At 35.5% G+C, this 14,196-nt stretch overlaps 1 protein-coding gene across 3 annotated transcripts in view; it reads right to left on the reverse strand.

Moving 5' to 3' along the window:
* The window catches only part of CDK8 (cyclin dependent kinase 8), a 118,853-nt gene that overhangs the window by 66,832 nt on the left and 37,825 nt on the right, over positions 1 to 14,196 (reverse strand). The gene's annotated exons all lie outside the window — the stretch shown is intronic.

Genomic DNA, 14,196 nt, shown 5'->3' on the forward strand with positions numbered 1-14,196 from the left:
CTTGGATTTCCTATTTTGAAAACTCTGTTCTCTCCAAATTGATTTATTTGACAAATCAAAAGAGAAGTTCAGTCTTTACAGATTAAATGCAAATAAAATATATTCATGTAACTATATATTATTAATGATTTATATACTTTAAGTCGAGAAGAGGCAGACTCATCTTCCTCCAGAAAAACTGGTACAATAACTGTTTCAATTTGATTTTTGTTTCTAGGTTTTAATATCCTTGTCAATCAGGAAAAAGCATAGCACACTTGGTGGTAGAAATCAAGGAGCCCTGCAGATTGGTTAAAGTCCTCACTGTTCACAATAACATTCTAATTCCGTGGGTAATCATTGACTGAATCCTTATAAATTGTATTTATACAATTTGTGTATTATATATATATGTCAATACAGGAGCCATCCTTTCCCATTCTAATAATTCTGGTTAACATAATAATTTTCCAGAGCTGTTCAATCTTATCTTCCCTTGTTAGATATGTAATCAGCTCTACATGCTCTCAGATTAGGTGACTGGCTATTTTTGCAGCATTGTTAGGGAAAGACTGCACTTGAACCCCCATGGAAATGACCTTGGCATATTCCATTGACAACTAAAACAGCAGTAAAACTCCTTGGATGCACAGCTCTCAATTACAGTGACATAACACATCCTCAAATTACTAGAAGACAGTCCTAGCCAGAGACCTCAAATTGAGGATCCCTAAGAATCCTCCAGAAGATGATCCTCGAGAATGAGACAGCTTCCACGCAGGACCCATGGAACAAGATATAAATGGCCAGAACCAAAGACTGTCAGCTAAATCTGCATGCTCTCATCTCCAACCACTCCCCCATCCCCTGCCACCCACCCAACCTCTTTCCTTTTTTGCTGACTTAAATTTCTGAATTGTTAATAGACTAATAACAATACCCATAATATCGCTCTTTGTATCCCTAGTCACTCCTTGTATGAATACAATTCCTGGCTACATTTGCCCATGATTTCACTAAAATACACAAACAAACTAATTACTGAGATTGTAGCCACCTTCTTTTGGGTGAAATTCAGCTCACTCTAGTTCCTGGGCAATCATACTCAACTACTAAGCAACTCCTGAAATAGTAAACTCAAAATAGTAAACAGGACAGGCAGCCCCTGTGATGTCAAACCTAGGAAAGTTTCCTTCTGTAACCAAAACCACACTTGGGACTTGGCTTTTTGCTTAGAAACAGATTACTACTTATCAATCTCTCTTAAATCATCTTCCCACAGTGTCATTTTTCTGAACACAACTCTACAATGAGTAAAGTTATTATAGTCATTGCATTTTGACTTCAAGAACCATATCTTGACATTAGTCACGTATAATCATTTTTCTTCTCCTTAATATTCATGGTCGGAGAAATAAGCAACACTAAAACCAGAAATTAATGCAGAGTATTTTTCTCCCAAATGGTTGGTCTTTCCTGCTATTTCACGTATCCACTAATATATTTCCTTTTGACCCCAAATATTTTTTTCTTAAAAGTAGTATTACATCGGGCATGTGAATATACCCGAACATTTCTTTTTTTTTTTTTTTTTAAGATTTTATTTATTTATTCAACAGAGATAGAGACAGCCAGCAAGAGAGGGAACACAAGCAGGGGGAGTGGGAGAGGAAGAAGCAGGCTCATAGCGGAAGAGCCTGATGTGGGGCTCGATCCCATAACGCCGAGATCACGCCCTGAGCCGAAGGCCGACGCTTAACCGCTGTGCCACCCAGGCGCCCCCCGAACATTTCTTAAATGCTCATATATTATACTCCAAGTATTACTATCAATAAGTATTCAAGATTGATGTTATTAAGACACCCTAAAAATGTCTTTATCTCCCTTAATCTACATTCTACCCTATCAACAATACTCTTAATTGAAAAGAATGTTATGAATGCTCATTGTTGAACAAATAAACTGGATGGGACCTGAAGTCATTACATTACAGCTTTCTCACATGCAGAGTCTTTATTCTATCATTAGCAACAAAGTATTAAACCTGAATTTATAAAGAAAAATCTGGCCACAAAATTTTTTCTACTTAAATTAATAGGCATCTACCCTCTCGCTCTTGCATTCTATTTTTGTTTCCAGTATCTTTAAAGACTAATATTTAACATTATTTAATGATTCTCATTTAAACTGTTGAAAATATAAAGGGTATCCCTCATGTACTATTATTACTAAACTAGAATAAACTAGCACAAACATTTTAGAAAGCAATCTGGAATAGTGATATTAAGTATGTATATTTCCTACACCAGCAATTCCTCTCCTGATTATGTACCACAGGAAAGGTTTGATATAGCTGCAAAAAATGACACAGTCGTGGAAGCAAATAGAGGTGTACTATGTGTGCATCACTGGGGACAGATAAGTAACACATGGTATACGCATATATTGAGAATACATGGTATAAAGCAATGAACTGGGTCTATGTATAGTTAAGTAGAAACAAATTTTTTTAAAAGAATGAGATTTATACCAGAGTTTTTTACATAAAAACATAACCATACACAAGTAATATTTTCAGGGATACAAGTATGTTATAAAGATATTTAGATTGGAATAGGGGCTGAAAGGATATATACTGAAAAAATAAGACTAGAAGCTGATTATAATGGGAAAAGAGAATGGGGCAGAGATGGGAGAACAGAAAATAAAGAAAAATACAGGGCCTTGCACAGACTGACAATGACAGCATGTCATGTAGTAAGTAGTATTTTCAATTCAATTCTATGTACAAAACCCAAGAAATAACCAGTTAAATGGAACACCCCTACTCAAGTACGAAAATAGGATTTCCTAAAAGTCTGGGGAAAAAATTACAGTGGGAGAAGAGTTAAATTTGGTATATACCAAAGACATATAAAATTTATGAAAATTTCAACAGAATTACATAGATATTTGATAGTGTTAAACAATAAAATTTAAGATCTGACTAAACTACAGAAAGATCATGCATTAGCACACATTGGAAGGATCAAGACTGGAGGCAAGAAGGGTAATTAGGAAGCTATTGTCAAAAATCTAAAAGTCGAATAACAAGTGCCCAAACTAAAATTTTGCTATTTTCAATACATAAATAAACCGGAGTGGAATTAGGGAGTGATAAACTCACCTTGTCTAAGCAGAGTCCTAAATACAGGCACAGCACTTCACAGGAGTTAAAAACTGACAAGAAGAAACCTGCCTCTTCTTCCCTGTTTCCTTCCACCCACTACTCCAACACCAATTACACTTAGGTAGAATTGGATAGACTCTCATTGTAATTAGGTAAATATGTAACATCTTACCAGAAAGAGAGGGCCACACAGAGTAATGAAATATGCAGTGTATTTCAGAGTGGATGAAGGGTTAAGGGGAGGGCATCAGCTGCCAGTGAGTCTCTCCTCACAAGGCAAGGTCATAACAGATAAGAGAAGCTTAAGTCCTGCAGCAATATTAACATTAACCTGTTACATTTGATACTTTCATAGCATTCTGTAAAAAATTACTCTATTAGCAGAATTATAAGCCCTGTGTTTTCCTAGTTCTTGAAGCAAATTCAGTGTTTTCTGAGGGGAGGAAGCACAGTCATGTCCCAGGACTGGGAACTATATACCTTTGCCTCCAACTTTCTAAAATACCAGAAAGCCCATTTCTTCACAAGTGAATATTCAATAAATACAACTTCCTGGTAGACAGAGAAGGAATGGGATTCCTAGAAGAATATGGTAATACATACCAAGCACTTTCCATAGCCAAGTACTATACATTAAGCATTCAAGATAAATTACAATGTTAAAGTTCATGCCCCATATGCACTGGAATTATTTATACAAATTTTACACATATGTAGTTATGTATAGACAGCATGGCCACATGCTTTCTCTGCGAAATATTTATGTACATATACATAAGCACCTTTCAAAGTACATATGTAAATATGTGTCCATAAATACATATACATACATATGTACACTTATATATCTGCATATATACATAGAGATACACAGATATACACCTAAATACATATACATATATACACACAAACGAAGAAGAAAATAATTTTTAGGACAATTAAGTTAATGACTACCCACAGTACTGTTTTGTTTTTTGTTTGTTTGTTTTGTTTTTAATTTTTTTTTTGATGTAAACCTCGATGATTCATTAGTTGTGTATAACACCCAGTGCACCATGCAATACGTTTTTTTTTTTAAAGATTTTATTAATTTGTCAGAGAGAGAGAGAGAGCACAAGCAGCGAGAGCGGGAGGCAGAGGGAGAAGCAGGCTCCCCGCTGAGCAAGGAGTCGGATGCGGGACTTGATCCCAGGACCTTGGGATCATGACCTGAGCCAAATGTAGAGGCTTTACCGACTGAGCCACCCAGGTGTCCCCACAGTACTGTTTTAACTCAGATAATCATGAGAAGAATTTTATAGGTGACCAATGAAAAAAAAAAGTATCAGTTACATAGTTTATACAGCTTATGACACAGTTTGTTCTTTATGTGCACGTGCTGTTTAATGACATCACGATGCATTATCGCTATCCCATTTTACATAAAGTAAACAGAGAATCCGTAGTCACAAGGCTAGAGAGCAGCAAACTGGGACCTCAAAACCAGGCACTTTGATTCCAGAAAGCATCTTCAACCATATGCTACACTGGCTCTGTTCAGGAAGTTGGACTACCAACTCTTTTACAAATTGCTTCCAGGTAAAATACCCTTAGGCATTTTCACCACAGCAATATGAGTCACTGCAAATGAACACAACTCCTCTACCTACATAAGTTAATAAACAGATTATTTTTGCTTATCATTAACACATACACACAGATTCAAACTCCCTCCTAACAACTTATCTGGCAATGCATGAATAAGCTATCAGAAACTTTTCATTTAAAGCTGCTATCAGAAACTTTTCATTTAAGCTGCTGTTATCATATAAACAAAAAGAGGACCAAAGACCTTAGAACAAAAGACTACTTGAAGTTTATAGTTTTACTTGAGGCATTCACAGATCTATGATCTTTTAATTACATAAAACCAAAAAAAGAGCAAAGAGGTAAAAATATTTAAATTGTGTAAAAAAGCTATGATTTAACAAATTATACACTTTGAATGATGTGAAGCCAAGACAAGACACAATAGACTATATAAAAGGGGGGGAATATCTTACGATTATCAGAACTACATGAATCACAAAATGTAAAGGTAGTGGGGAAAACCAATTTCCAACCAGTTCACAAAATGAGAGGTATAAACAAATTTCGATTATAATAAACTCTTCACATCTCCTACATGTTAGATAAGCTTTGCTACTACTAATAAATCGATCTTTTACACCTTTAAAGAGCTAAATAATTCTAAATGACACATGTAATACAAAATCATAGTTCATATCATTTTGTGAAATAATCTGTATCATGTAACATGTCAGCTGATACACTTTTTGCAATTAAACACCTATAAAATTGTTCTTGAATAGACATCTGGAGAAAAGATCGATTGTGAGAAGACAGTTATCTGCTCATAATGAAAAATGAATATATTTTTATGACTGCAGAGCAGGTATAGCACAGACCGTTGAAATGACAAATTTTCTCATACTACACATCACTGCACTTGCACAACTAGCTTGGTGACTCTATGGATAACTTCTGTCTTCATTCCTACTATTATAAAGTCCTAGGATGAAAGCATATACATATACTTTATAAATGTGACATCAAAGAATGAGAATACCTGCATGAAGGCCATCTCTATAATTATAAATCTATTTTGAGTCGAAGCAGTGATCTAGATATGAAATAGACCTATAAAGAGCTACAAACACATAAGCTATTTCATCCTAGTAACCCAATTTTCCAAAATATATTAGCCACAGCTTCAGAGTTAACTTGGATTGTAATGTTTGATTTCTTTAAGATGAATTAAAAGCAAAAGTATTTAAACTGAGGTTTACAGAAACTTGGAAATGTTCTTTGGCTTGCATTTCCCCATTATATTTCTCAGAACAGATCTATATGGACAGTTACATGTAGAAAGTCTAAGTTAAAATTATTTCAGAAGATTTATCTCCAAAATAAAATGTGAGATAAGGAAAAATAAATTGAAAAATATCTGGTGAATAAGAGATTAAAGTGATGGACACCTAAGGCCGATTACAAAATTTACACCTGTGAAAGCTCTCAGGGATATTTCCCCTCTCTTCAAACTCTGGACTACCAAAGAAAGCAGGTGAAGTAAAAGGATGCAAGAATCCAGAGGGATCTGCTTCCATGCCTGGAGATTCCAAACCACTGTCCCATCCCCACTTTCACCCTCAGCCCTGGTCCTCAGACCTTCACAACTTGCCAAATTCTGTAGTTCACCATTTGCCCAATCAAGAAATTATTTTATTTTTCCTCTTCATTTCACCTACCTAGTTGGTTATCAAATCCCTGCTCTCCAGACGTACTGCCACCCTTTGTCCATATCATTCCCCTCCTGAATTGCAGGAGCAGATATCTAACTGTTCTTGACCCCTTAGTCACTCTAAGGAGCATTCTTGGCTCCCTTGCCAAATATTAGGTGATGTATTTGTATTATTAGTCAAAAACTAGTCACCTATTAGTATATGCAAGAGTTTATTTCTGGCCTCTCAATTTTGTTCCATTGGTCTATGTGTCTATTTTTATACCAGTACCATAATGTTTTACTGTAAGCTTGTAGTGTAGACTGAAATCAGAAAGGGTGATGCCATTTTCATCATTCTTTCTCAGGACTGCATTGCTACTTGGGTTCTTTTGTGGTTCCATACACATTTCAGGATTGTCTTCTCTATTTCTGTGACAAATGTCACTGGAATTTTGAGATTGTATTAAATCTGTAGATTGCTTGGGTAGTATGGATATTTTAACAGTATTAATTCTTCCACTTAACCAACATGGGGTATCTTCCCATTTACTTGTATCTTCTTTAATTTCTTTCATTGAAGTCTTAGAGTTTTCATTGTACAAATCTTCACATTAAATCTATCCCTAAGTATTTTATTGTTTTTGATGCTATTATAAATGAGATTGTTTTGGGATGCGTGGGTGGCTCAGTCGGTTAAGCCCCTGCCTTCAGCTGAAGTCATGATTCCTGGGTCCTGGGATGGAGTCCCATATTGGGCTCCCTACTCAGCGGGGAGCCTGCTTCTCCCTCTGCCTCTGCCCCTGACTCGTGCTCTTTCTCTTAAATAAATAAATATCTTTTAAGAAATACATAAATGAGATTGTTTTGTTTATTTCTTTTTAGATGCTTTGTTGTTAGTGCATAGAAATGCAAAAGATTTCTTGGGGCATGTGGGTGGCACAATTGGTTAAGTTCCAACTCCTGGTTTTAGCTCACGTCATGAGATCAAGCCCCACATCAGGCTCCCCACTTGGCATGGAGTCTGTTTGAAAGTCTCTTTCCTTCTGCCCTTCCTGTTCGTGCTCTCTCTCTAAAATGAATAAATATTTTTAAAAATGCAAGTGATTTCTGTATGTTGGTTGCCTGCAACTTAATTGAATCCACCTATTCTATTAGTTTTTTGGCAGAGTCTTTAGAATATTCTATATATAAGATCGTATCATCTGCAAACAGAAACAATTTTACTTCTTCCTTTTTGAATTGAACGCCTTTTATCTTTTCTTGCCTAACTGCTTTGGCTAGGACTTCTGGCAATATGTTGAATAGGAATGGTTAAGAGTAGGTACCTTGATCTTAGAGGAAAGGTGTTTTGCTTTTCACTACTGAGTATGATGTTAGCTGTGGTCTTGTTTTATATGGCCTTTATTATTTTGAGGCATACTCTCTTTATATCCACTTTGTCAAGAATTTTTAATCATGAAAGGAGGTTGTATTTGGCAAATGCTTTTTCTATATCTATTGAGATGATAATATGATTTTTTCTTTTTATCTATTTTTATCTTTCATTCCATAACATAATGTATCATATTTATTGATTTGTGTATACTGAAAGATCCTTTCAACAGGGGTATCCTCTCACCCAGGGATAAATCTTACTTGATTATAGCATATGATCCTTTTAATTTGGTGCTGAATCAGTTGGCTAATATTTTGTCCAGAATTTTTGCATCTCTATTCAGATAGTATATTGGCCTATTGTTTTATTTTCTTGTAGTGTCCTCATCTGGCTTGATAGCAGGGTAATGCTGGCCTTGCAAAATGAGTTTAAGAGTGTTCCTTCCTCCTCAACTTTTGTTAAGAGTTTGAGAAGGGCTAGTGTTAATCCTTTTTTAAATGTTTAAAATTCACCAGGAAACTATCTGGTACTAGGGCTTTTCCTTGTTGTGAGGCTTTTGGTTACTGATTCAATCTCCTTTGTTACTATGAACAGACTTTCTATTTCGGAAGAAATACAGGTAGGCTGTATGTTTCTAGGAATTTATGCATTTCTTATAGGTTACCTAATTTGTTAGCATATTATCATTCATAGTAATCGCTTATGATCCTTTGTATTTCTTTGATATCAGTTGCAACGTCTCTTTTATTTCTGATGTTATTTATTTGAATCTTTTTTTTTACTCTAGCTAAAAGTTTGTCTATTTTTTGTTTAGGCTTCAAAAAAACAGCTCTTAGTTTCATTGATATTTTCTACCGTCTTTTTTGGTCTCTCATTTATTTCTGCACCAATCTTTGGTATTTTCTTCTTTCTGTGAACTTTGAGTTTAGTTTGTTCTTTTTCTAGTTTCTTAAGTTACAAAGTGAGGTTATTGCAGATCTTTCTGGTTTCTTAATGTAGGCATTTATCACTATAAACTTCCCTCACAGAACTGCTTTTGCTGCATCCCAAAGTTTTGGTATGCTGTTTCCATCTTTGTTTCAACATTTTTTTTTCCCTTCTGAGATCTTTGATCCACTGGTTGTTCAGGAATGTGTTAATTTCCACATAATTGTAAATCTTCCAGGTTTCCTCCTCTTGATTTCTAGTTTCATACCACTGTGGTCTGGAAAGATACTGTGTATGATTTTAATCTTAAATTTGCTAAGACTTGTTCTGTGACCTAACATATGATCTATCCTGGAGAATGATCCACAAAGGCTTGAGAAGAATGTATATTCTGCTGTTGTTAGATGGAATGCTATCTATAAAACATTGTTATATATAGATATATACATGCATAACAATATATATGTTACATATATTATAGATATAACATTGGTTCAAATCCAATGTTTCCTAATTGACTTTTGCCTGACTGATATTCATTGTTGATAGTGGAACACTGAAGTACCCCACTATATTATATTGTTGTCCATTTCTCCCATCATATCTGTTAGCAATTTACTTAACACATTTGGGTGCTCCAATGTTGGGGTCATATATATTTACAACTGTTGTAACCCCTTAAAGACATAATCCCTTTATCATTATACAATGGCCTTCTTTACCTCACGTTATAGCTTTTCGTTAAAGTCTATTTTGTTTGACATTAAGTACAGCTACTTCTGCTCTCTTTTGGTTTCCACTTGCATGGAATATCTTTTTCCCTCCAATCACTTTGAGCCTATGTATATCCTTGAAGCTAAAGTGAGTCACTTGTAAGCAAAATACATTTGGGTTTTGTTTTCTTATCCATTCAGTCATTCTATGCTTTTAGAGTGGAGAATTAAATCCATATTTTCAAAAATATATTTGTGGAATAGAAGAAAGGGCAAAGAGAAGAAGGGGTGGAAGAAAAGAATACAGAGAGAGAAGGAGAATAGAAAGAAATGGTAAAGAAAAAAGAGTGAGGATATTTAACAGGGTATTCAACCAAGAATTAAGGTGAAAACCTATGTACAACTCACAACTTACTGTGATTTCCACTTCTATTAGGTACCTGGAACAATCCAATTCATAGAGACAGAAAAGTAGAATGGTGGTTGCCATAGGCTGGTGGGAGGGGGATGGGGAGTTGCTGTTTAATAGGTACAGAGTTTTAGTTTTGCAGGATGAAAAGAGCTCTGTGGATGAATGGTGGTGATGGTAGAACAAGTGAATGTACTTAATATTACTAAACGATACATTGAAAATGGTGTACAGTGAAGTATACTTAAATTTTATGTTATGTATATTTTACCACAATTTAAAAAAAACTCCTATGGCTATTTTCTAGCCAAGAGATACACTGGCTTGGTCTAGATTAACAGCTAGAGAGGATGCAACTGATTGGATAGTAAAAGGTGGACAGATTGGAATTATATTTTGAACATAGGATCAACAGGTCTTAGTGACTGACTGGATGCTGAAAGAGAAAGATATCCAAGATAATTTCCAAATTACTGACATAAGTAATTTAGTGAATAATGCTGCCAACTGCAAAGGAGAATACAGAGAAACAATTCAAATTTGAACATGTTCAGTTTGAGAAACTTGTCATACATCAAAATGAAAGTGAGCAGATGAGTGTATAAATGGGTCTTGAGCTCAGAACAGATGTCTGCCCTGGAGATGCAAATCACACAGTCCTCAGTATTTCAGAGGTATTTGACGCCTGCAGGTTGATGATATTACCCAGGAAGAGAGTGTAAGGGAAAAAGAAAAAAAAGGCCTGAAATCCAGGCTTTGAAGGATCTAGTTATGAAGAACTCTCTCTTTTACATTAGAGAAAAGATAAGAAGAAATTCCCAAAGCCAAATGAGAAAGAGAAGCCATACATACAAAATAAAAGCAAGTAAAATATAATAAATCAAGAGCTTCTTATTTCAAGAAGATAATATTTCAGAAAAGGAAACGTGTTAGAATATAGAATGATGATGATGATGATGATAGGAAGCATTCATTAAAAGACTATAACATTTCTAGGACTAGTATAAGCACTGTAAAGGTATTGATTCATTCATTTTTTACAATATCCTATGAGAAAGCTTCTTTATCCCTTTTTTTACAGATGAACAAATTAAGGCCTAGAGAAAGCAAGTAGCTTGTTCAGGGCCATATATCTAGGAAACTAGGCAGAACCCAGAACCTGAATTCTTAACCATTATGTGATACTGGCTCTGTAAGTGTCCACTGGATTTAGCAACAGACAGAATGGTGACGTTAGCCAAGTGAAGTTAAATGGAATGGTGGAGGCAGAAGCCAGACTGAAGTGTATTTAAGAATAAATGGAAAGTGAGGAACTAAAGGTAATATGAACAAATAACTCTTAAGAAATATGCCTACAAGCTCAGTCAGTTAAGCGCCTGACTCTTGATTTTGGCTCAGGCCATGATCTCAGGGTCCTGACATGGAGCACCACATTGGGCTCTGCACTGGGTGTGGAGCCTACTTAAGAGACTCGCTCTCCCTCTGCCCCCACCCCTCACTCACTATAAGAAAGAAAGAGAAGAAAAGAAAAGAAAAGAAAAGAAAAGAAAAGAAAAGAAAAGAAAAGAAAAGAGGCCTAGAAGAAAGGTGAAAGATAGGGTGGTACATGGAAGGGGATTCAGTGTCTAGAAAGTTTCCTTGTTGCTGAACTTGCTACTAAAGGCAGGGCAACATACTCAAGTATCCAGAGATATCACACAGATAATTTACACAATAAGGACAACCAGTACTTATAAACATTTACAATGCACTAGGTACTCTTCTTATATATTAACAAATGTAATGCCAAGAACAGCTAATTAGCCCCATTTTACAGATGAGAAAACAGACACACCAAAATGTCTGGTAGTTGGCCAAAGTCAAACAGCTGGCTGGGATTCAAACCTTCCTGAGCAAGTACCTTCTATCAGAGAAACGTACAAAAATATGCATACGATATGGGAGCTTTGGTGAACTGAAGAGCACATGTACCCTAAAGAGGGTACTTATGACTCCAATAGATAAGCACTGTCCAATAGAGCATTCTGTGAGATGGAAATGTTCTATGTTCTGTCCAAGGTAGTGGCCATCAGCCTTGTATGAGTACTGAGCATTGGAAATAAAGGTGGTATGACTGAGAAACTGAACTTTAAATTTTATTTCATTTAATTAATTTAAATTTAAACAGCCACATGTGACTAGTGGCTATTATATTGGAATAGCACAACTCCAGAAAATTGTTTATGAATATTCTTTTTTAAGGATAAGCCAGAAATATTTTTTAAAGATTTATTTTATTTTAGATAGACAGAGAAGAGAGACAGAGCAAGAAAGCAGGGGGAGGGGCAAAGACAGAGGGAGAGAAATCCTCAAGCAGACTTCCCATGGAGTGTGGAGCCTAATGCGGGGCTCATCCCAGGATCCTGAGATCATTAGCTGAGCTGAAATCAACGGCTGAGGCCTGACTGTGCTACCCAGGCGCCCCCAGAAATAGATTTTAATGTGAAATATTCTAATTTTAAAATGCTAGTTCCCCTAAAAAAAAAAAAAAAAAAAACACCTGTGTATCGAACAAACCAAATGATAAGTATAAGAACACCTATATAATTTTCACAAGTTACAATGGAATTTACAACAATAAAATGAATAAGGTATAACTACTTTTTTCAACATGTGTGTCCCAAAAACAATGTTTACCACAATGCCACAGAATGAAAAGTACCATTCAATACCATTTATATTAAGTTTAAACTTATGCACAGCACTACTTAACATACATACGGTATTAAAAAAACATATATGTGGCACAGAAGGCATTCATAGAAATTATAACACCAGTGTGTTGGTTACTTCTAGGGTAAGAGATGTAAATCTGATCAGAGAGGGTGTATTAGTTTCTTTTGCTACTGCTAACAAATTGCCATAAACTTGGTTTAACAACACAAATTTATTAAGGTACACATCTGTAGGTTGAAAGTCCAACATGGGTCTTGGTGAACTAAAATCAAGGTGCCAGCAGGACTATATTCTCTTCTGGAGGTCCTAAGGAAGAATCAGTTTCTCTGCCTTTTCCAGTTTATAGAGGCAACCACATTTCTTTGCTCATAGACCTCTTCCACCTTCTTCAAAACAAGAAATACAGGTGAAGAAGTACTTCTCATATATCATTCTGACCTTGCTTCTGTTATCTCTTTCTCTAACATTTGTATCTCCCTCTTCCACTGTTAGTACTACTGTGATTACCTTGGGCCCACCCAAATTATCCAGAACGATCTTCCTATTTTAAGGTCAGCTGATTAGAAACTATAATTCCATCTGCAACTTTAATTTCCTTCTGCCATGTAACTTAACATATCCAAAGGTTCCAGGGGTTAAGACATGGATATCTTTGGGAGGGACCATTATTCTCCCTCCCACAGAAAGGTACACAAGGAGCTTTAATTTTGTAATGTTTTATTCCTTAAGTAGAAGATAAAGGTATTATGTTTTTTGTTGTATGTCTTTATATGCCTCAAATATACTTAAAATCTTTTGATGTGAAATTTTCTTGCAAGGTAAGTTTTTCAAACTTGCATAGAACCTTAAAATTTTAATGAGATCACTCAGGAGCAGTAAGGGGTAAAGGGAGATCCTCTTTTTATTGCCTTTTACTTGTCTACAAGAAAAAAAAGGATTCCAATTATTCAAACAAACAAAAAATGGGAAATATAACTGGCATGTGACTCTAAGAAAAACTATAATAAAATAAACTTATATGGTATAAGAAATAAATAATTAACAAGCTATGATAGTCAAAGAGATATGTTTAGTCCTATAATGAGGCTATTAAGGAGCTGAATGATGCTTTGGATAACTTTCAGGCTTAGGAGATAAAACTTATAGGCAGTCCAAGGACCACTGAAACCAGGGAGAAAGGCGGAAAGGATGCAAGGAAATGCCCATGCACTTTGGTTAAGATCGTAAAAAGAAGTACTCTAAGAGTAGTATCAACAAGAAGTATACTGACTCTCATTAGGACTGCAGCTAGCTTCAAATATCAAAGCCTGAAAATAGATCAATATAGAGATTGCTAGCTCCTTCAGGCACCACTGAAAGTGCTCATTGTTGGAAGATACCATCTCCTAGGTATAAGTTATTTCTAAAGAAAAATTTCAAATACAATGTCTAAGCCTAATTAAAAAAAAAAAAATAACCAGGCATATGAGGAGACAACTAGCAGAAACCATAAATAACAGAAATAGACTCAGAAGGGCTCCAGATAGTCTCTGCAGTTTTTAACTGTGTATGCATACAATGCTTAAGATAACAAAAGACTGGGGTCCTCAGTGGGTTAAGTGTTGAACTTTGGCTCAGGTCATAATCTCAGGGTTCTGGGATTCAGCT

The sequence above is a fragment of the Ursus americanus genome, chromosome 10, assembly GCF_024610735.1.
Source record: "Ursus americanus isolate L20-20 chromosome 10, mUrsAme1.1.p, whole genome shotgun sequence".
Lineage (NCBI taxonomy): Eukaryota > Metazoa > Chordata > Mammalia > Carnivora > Ursidae > Ursus > Ursus americanus.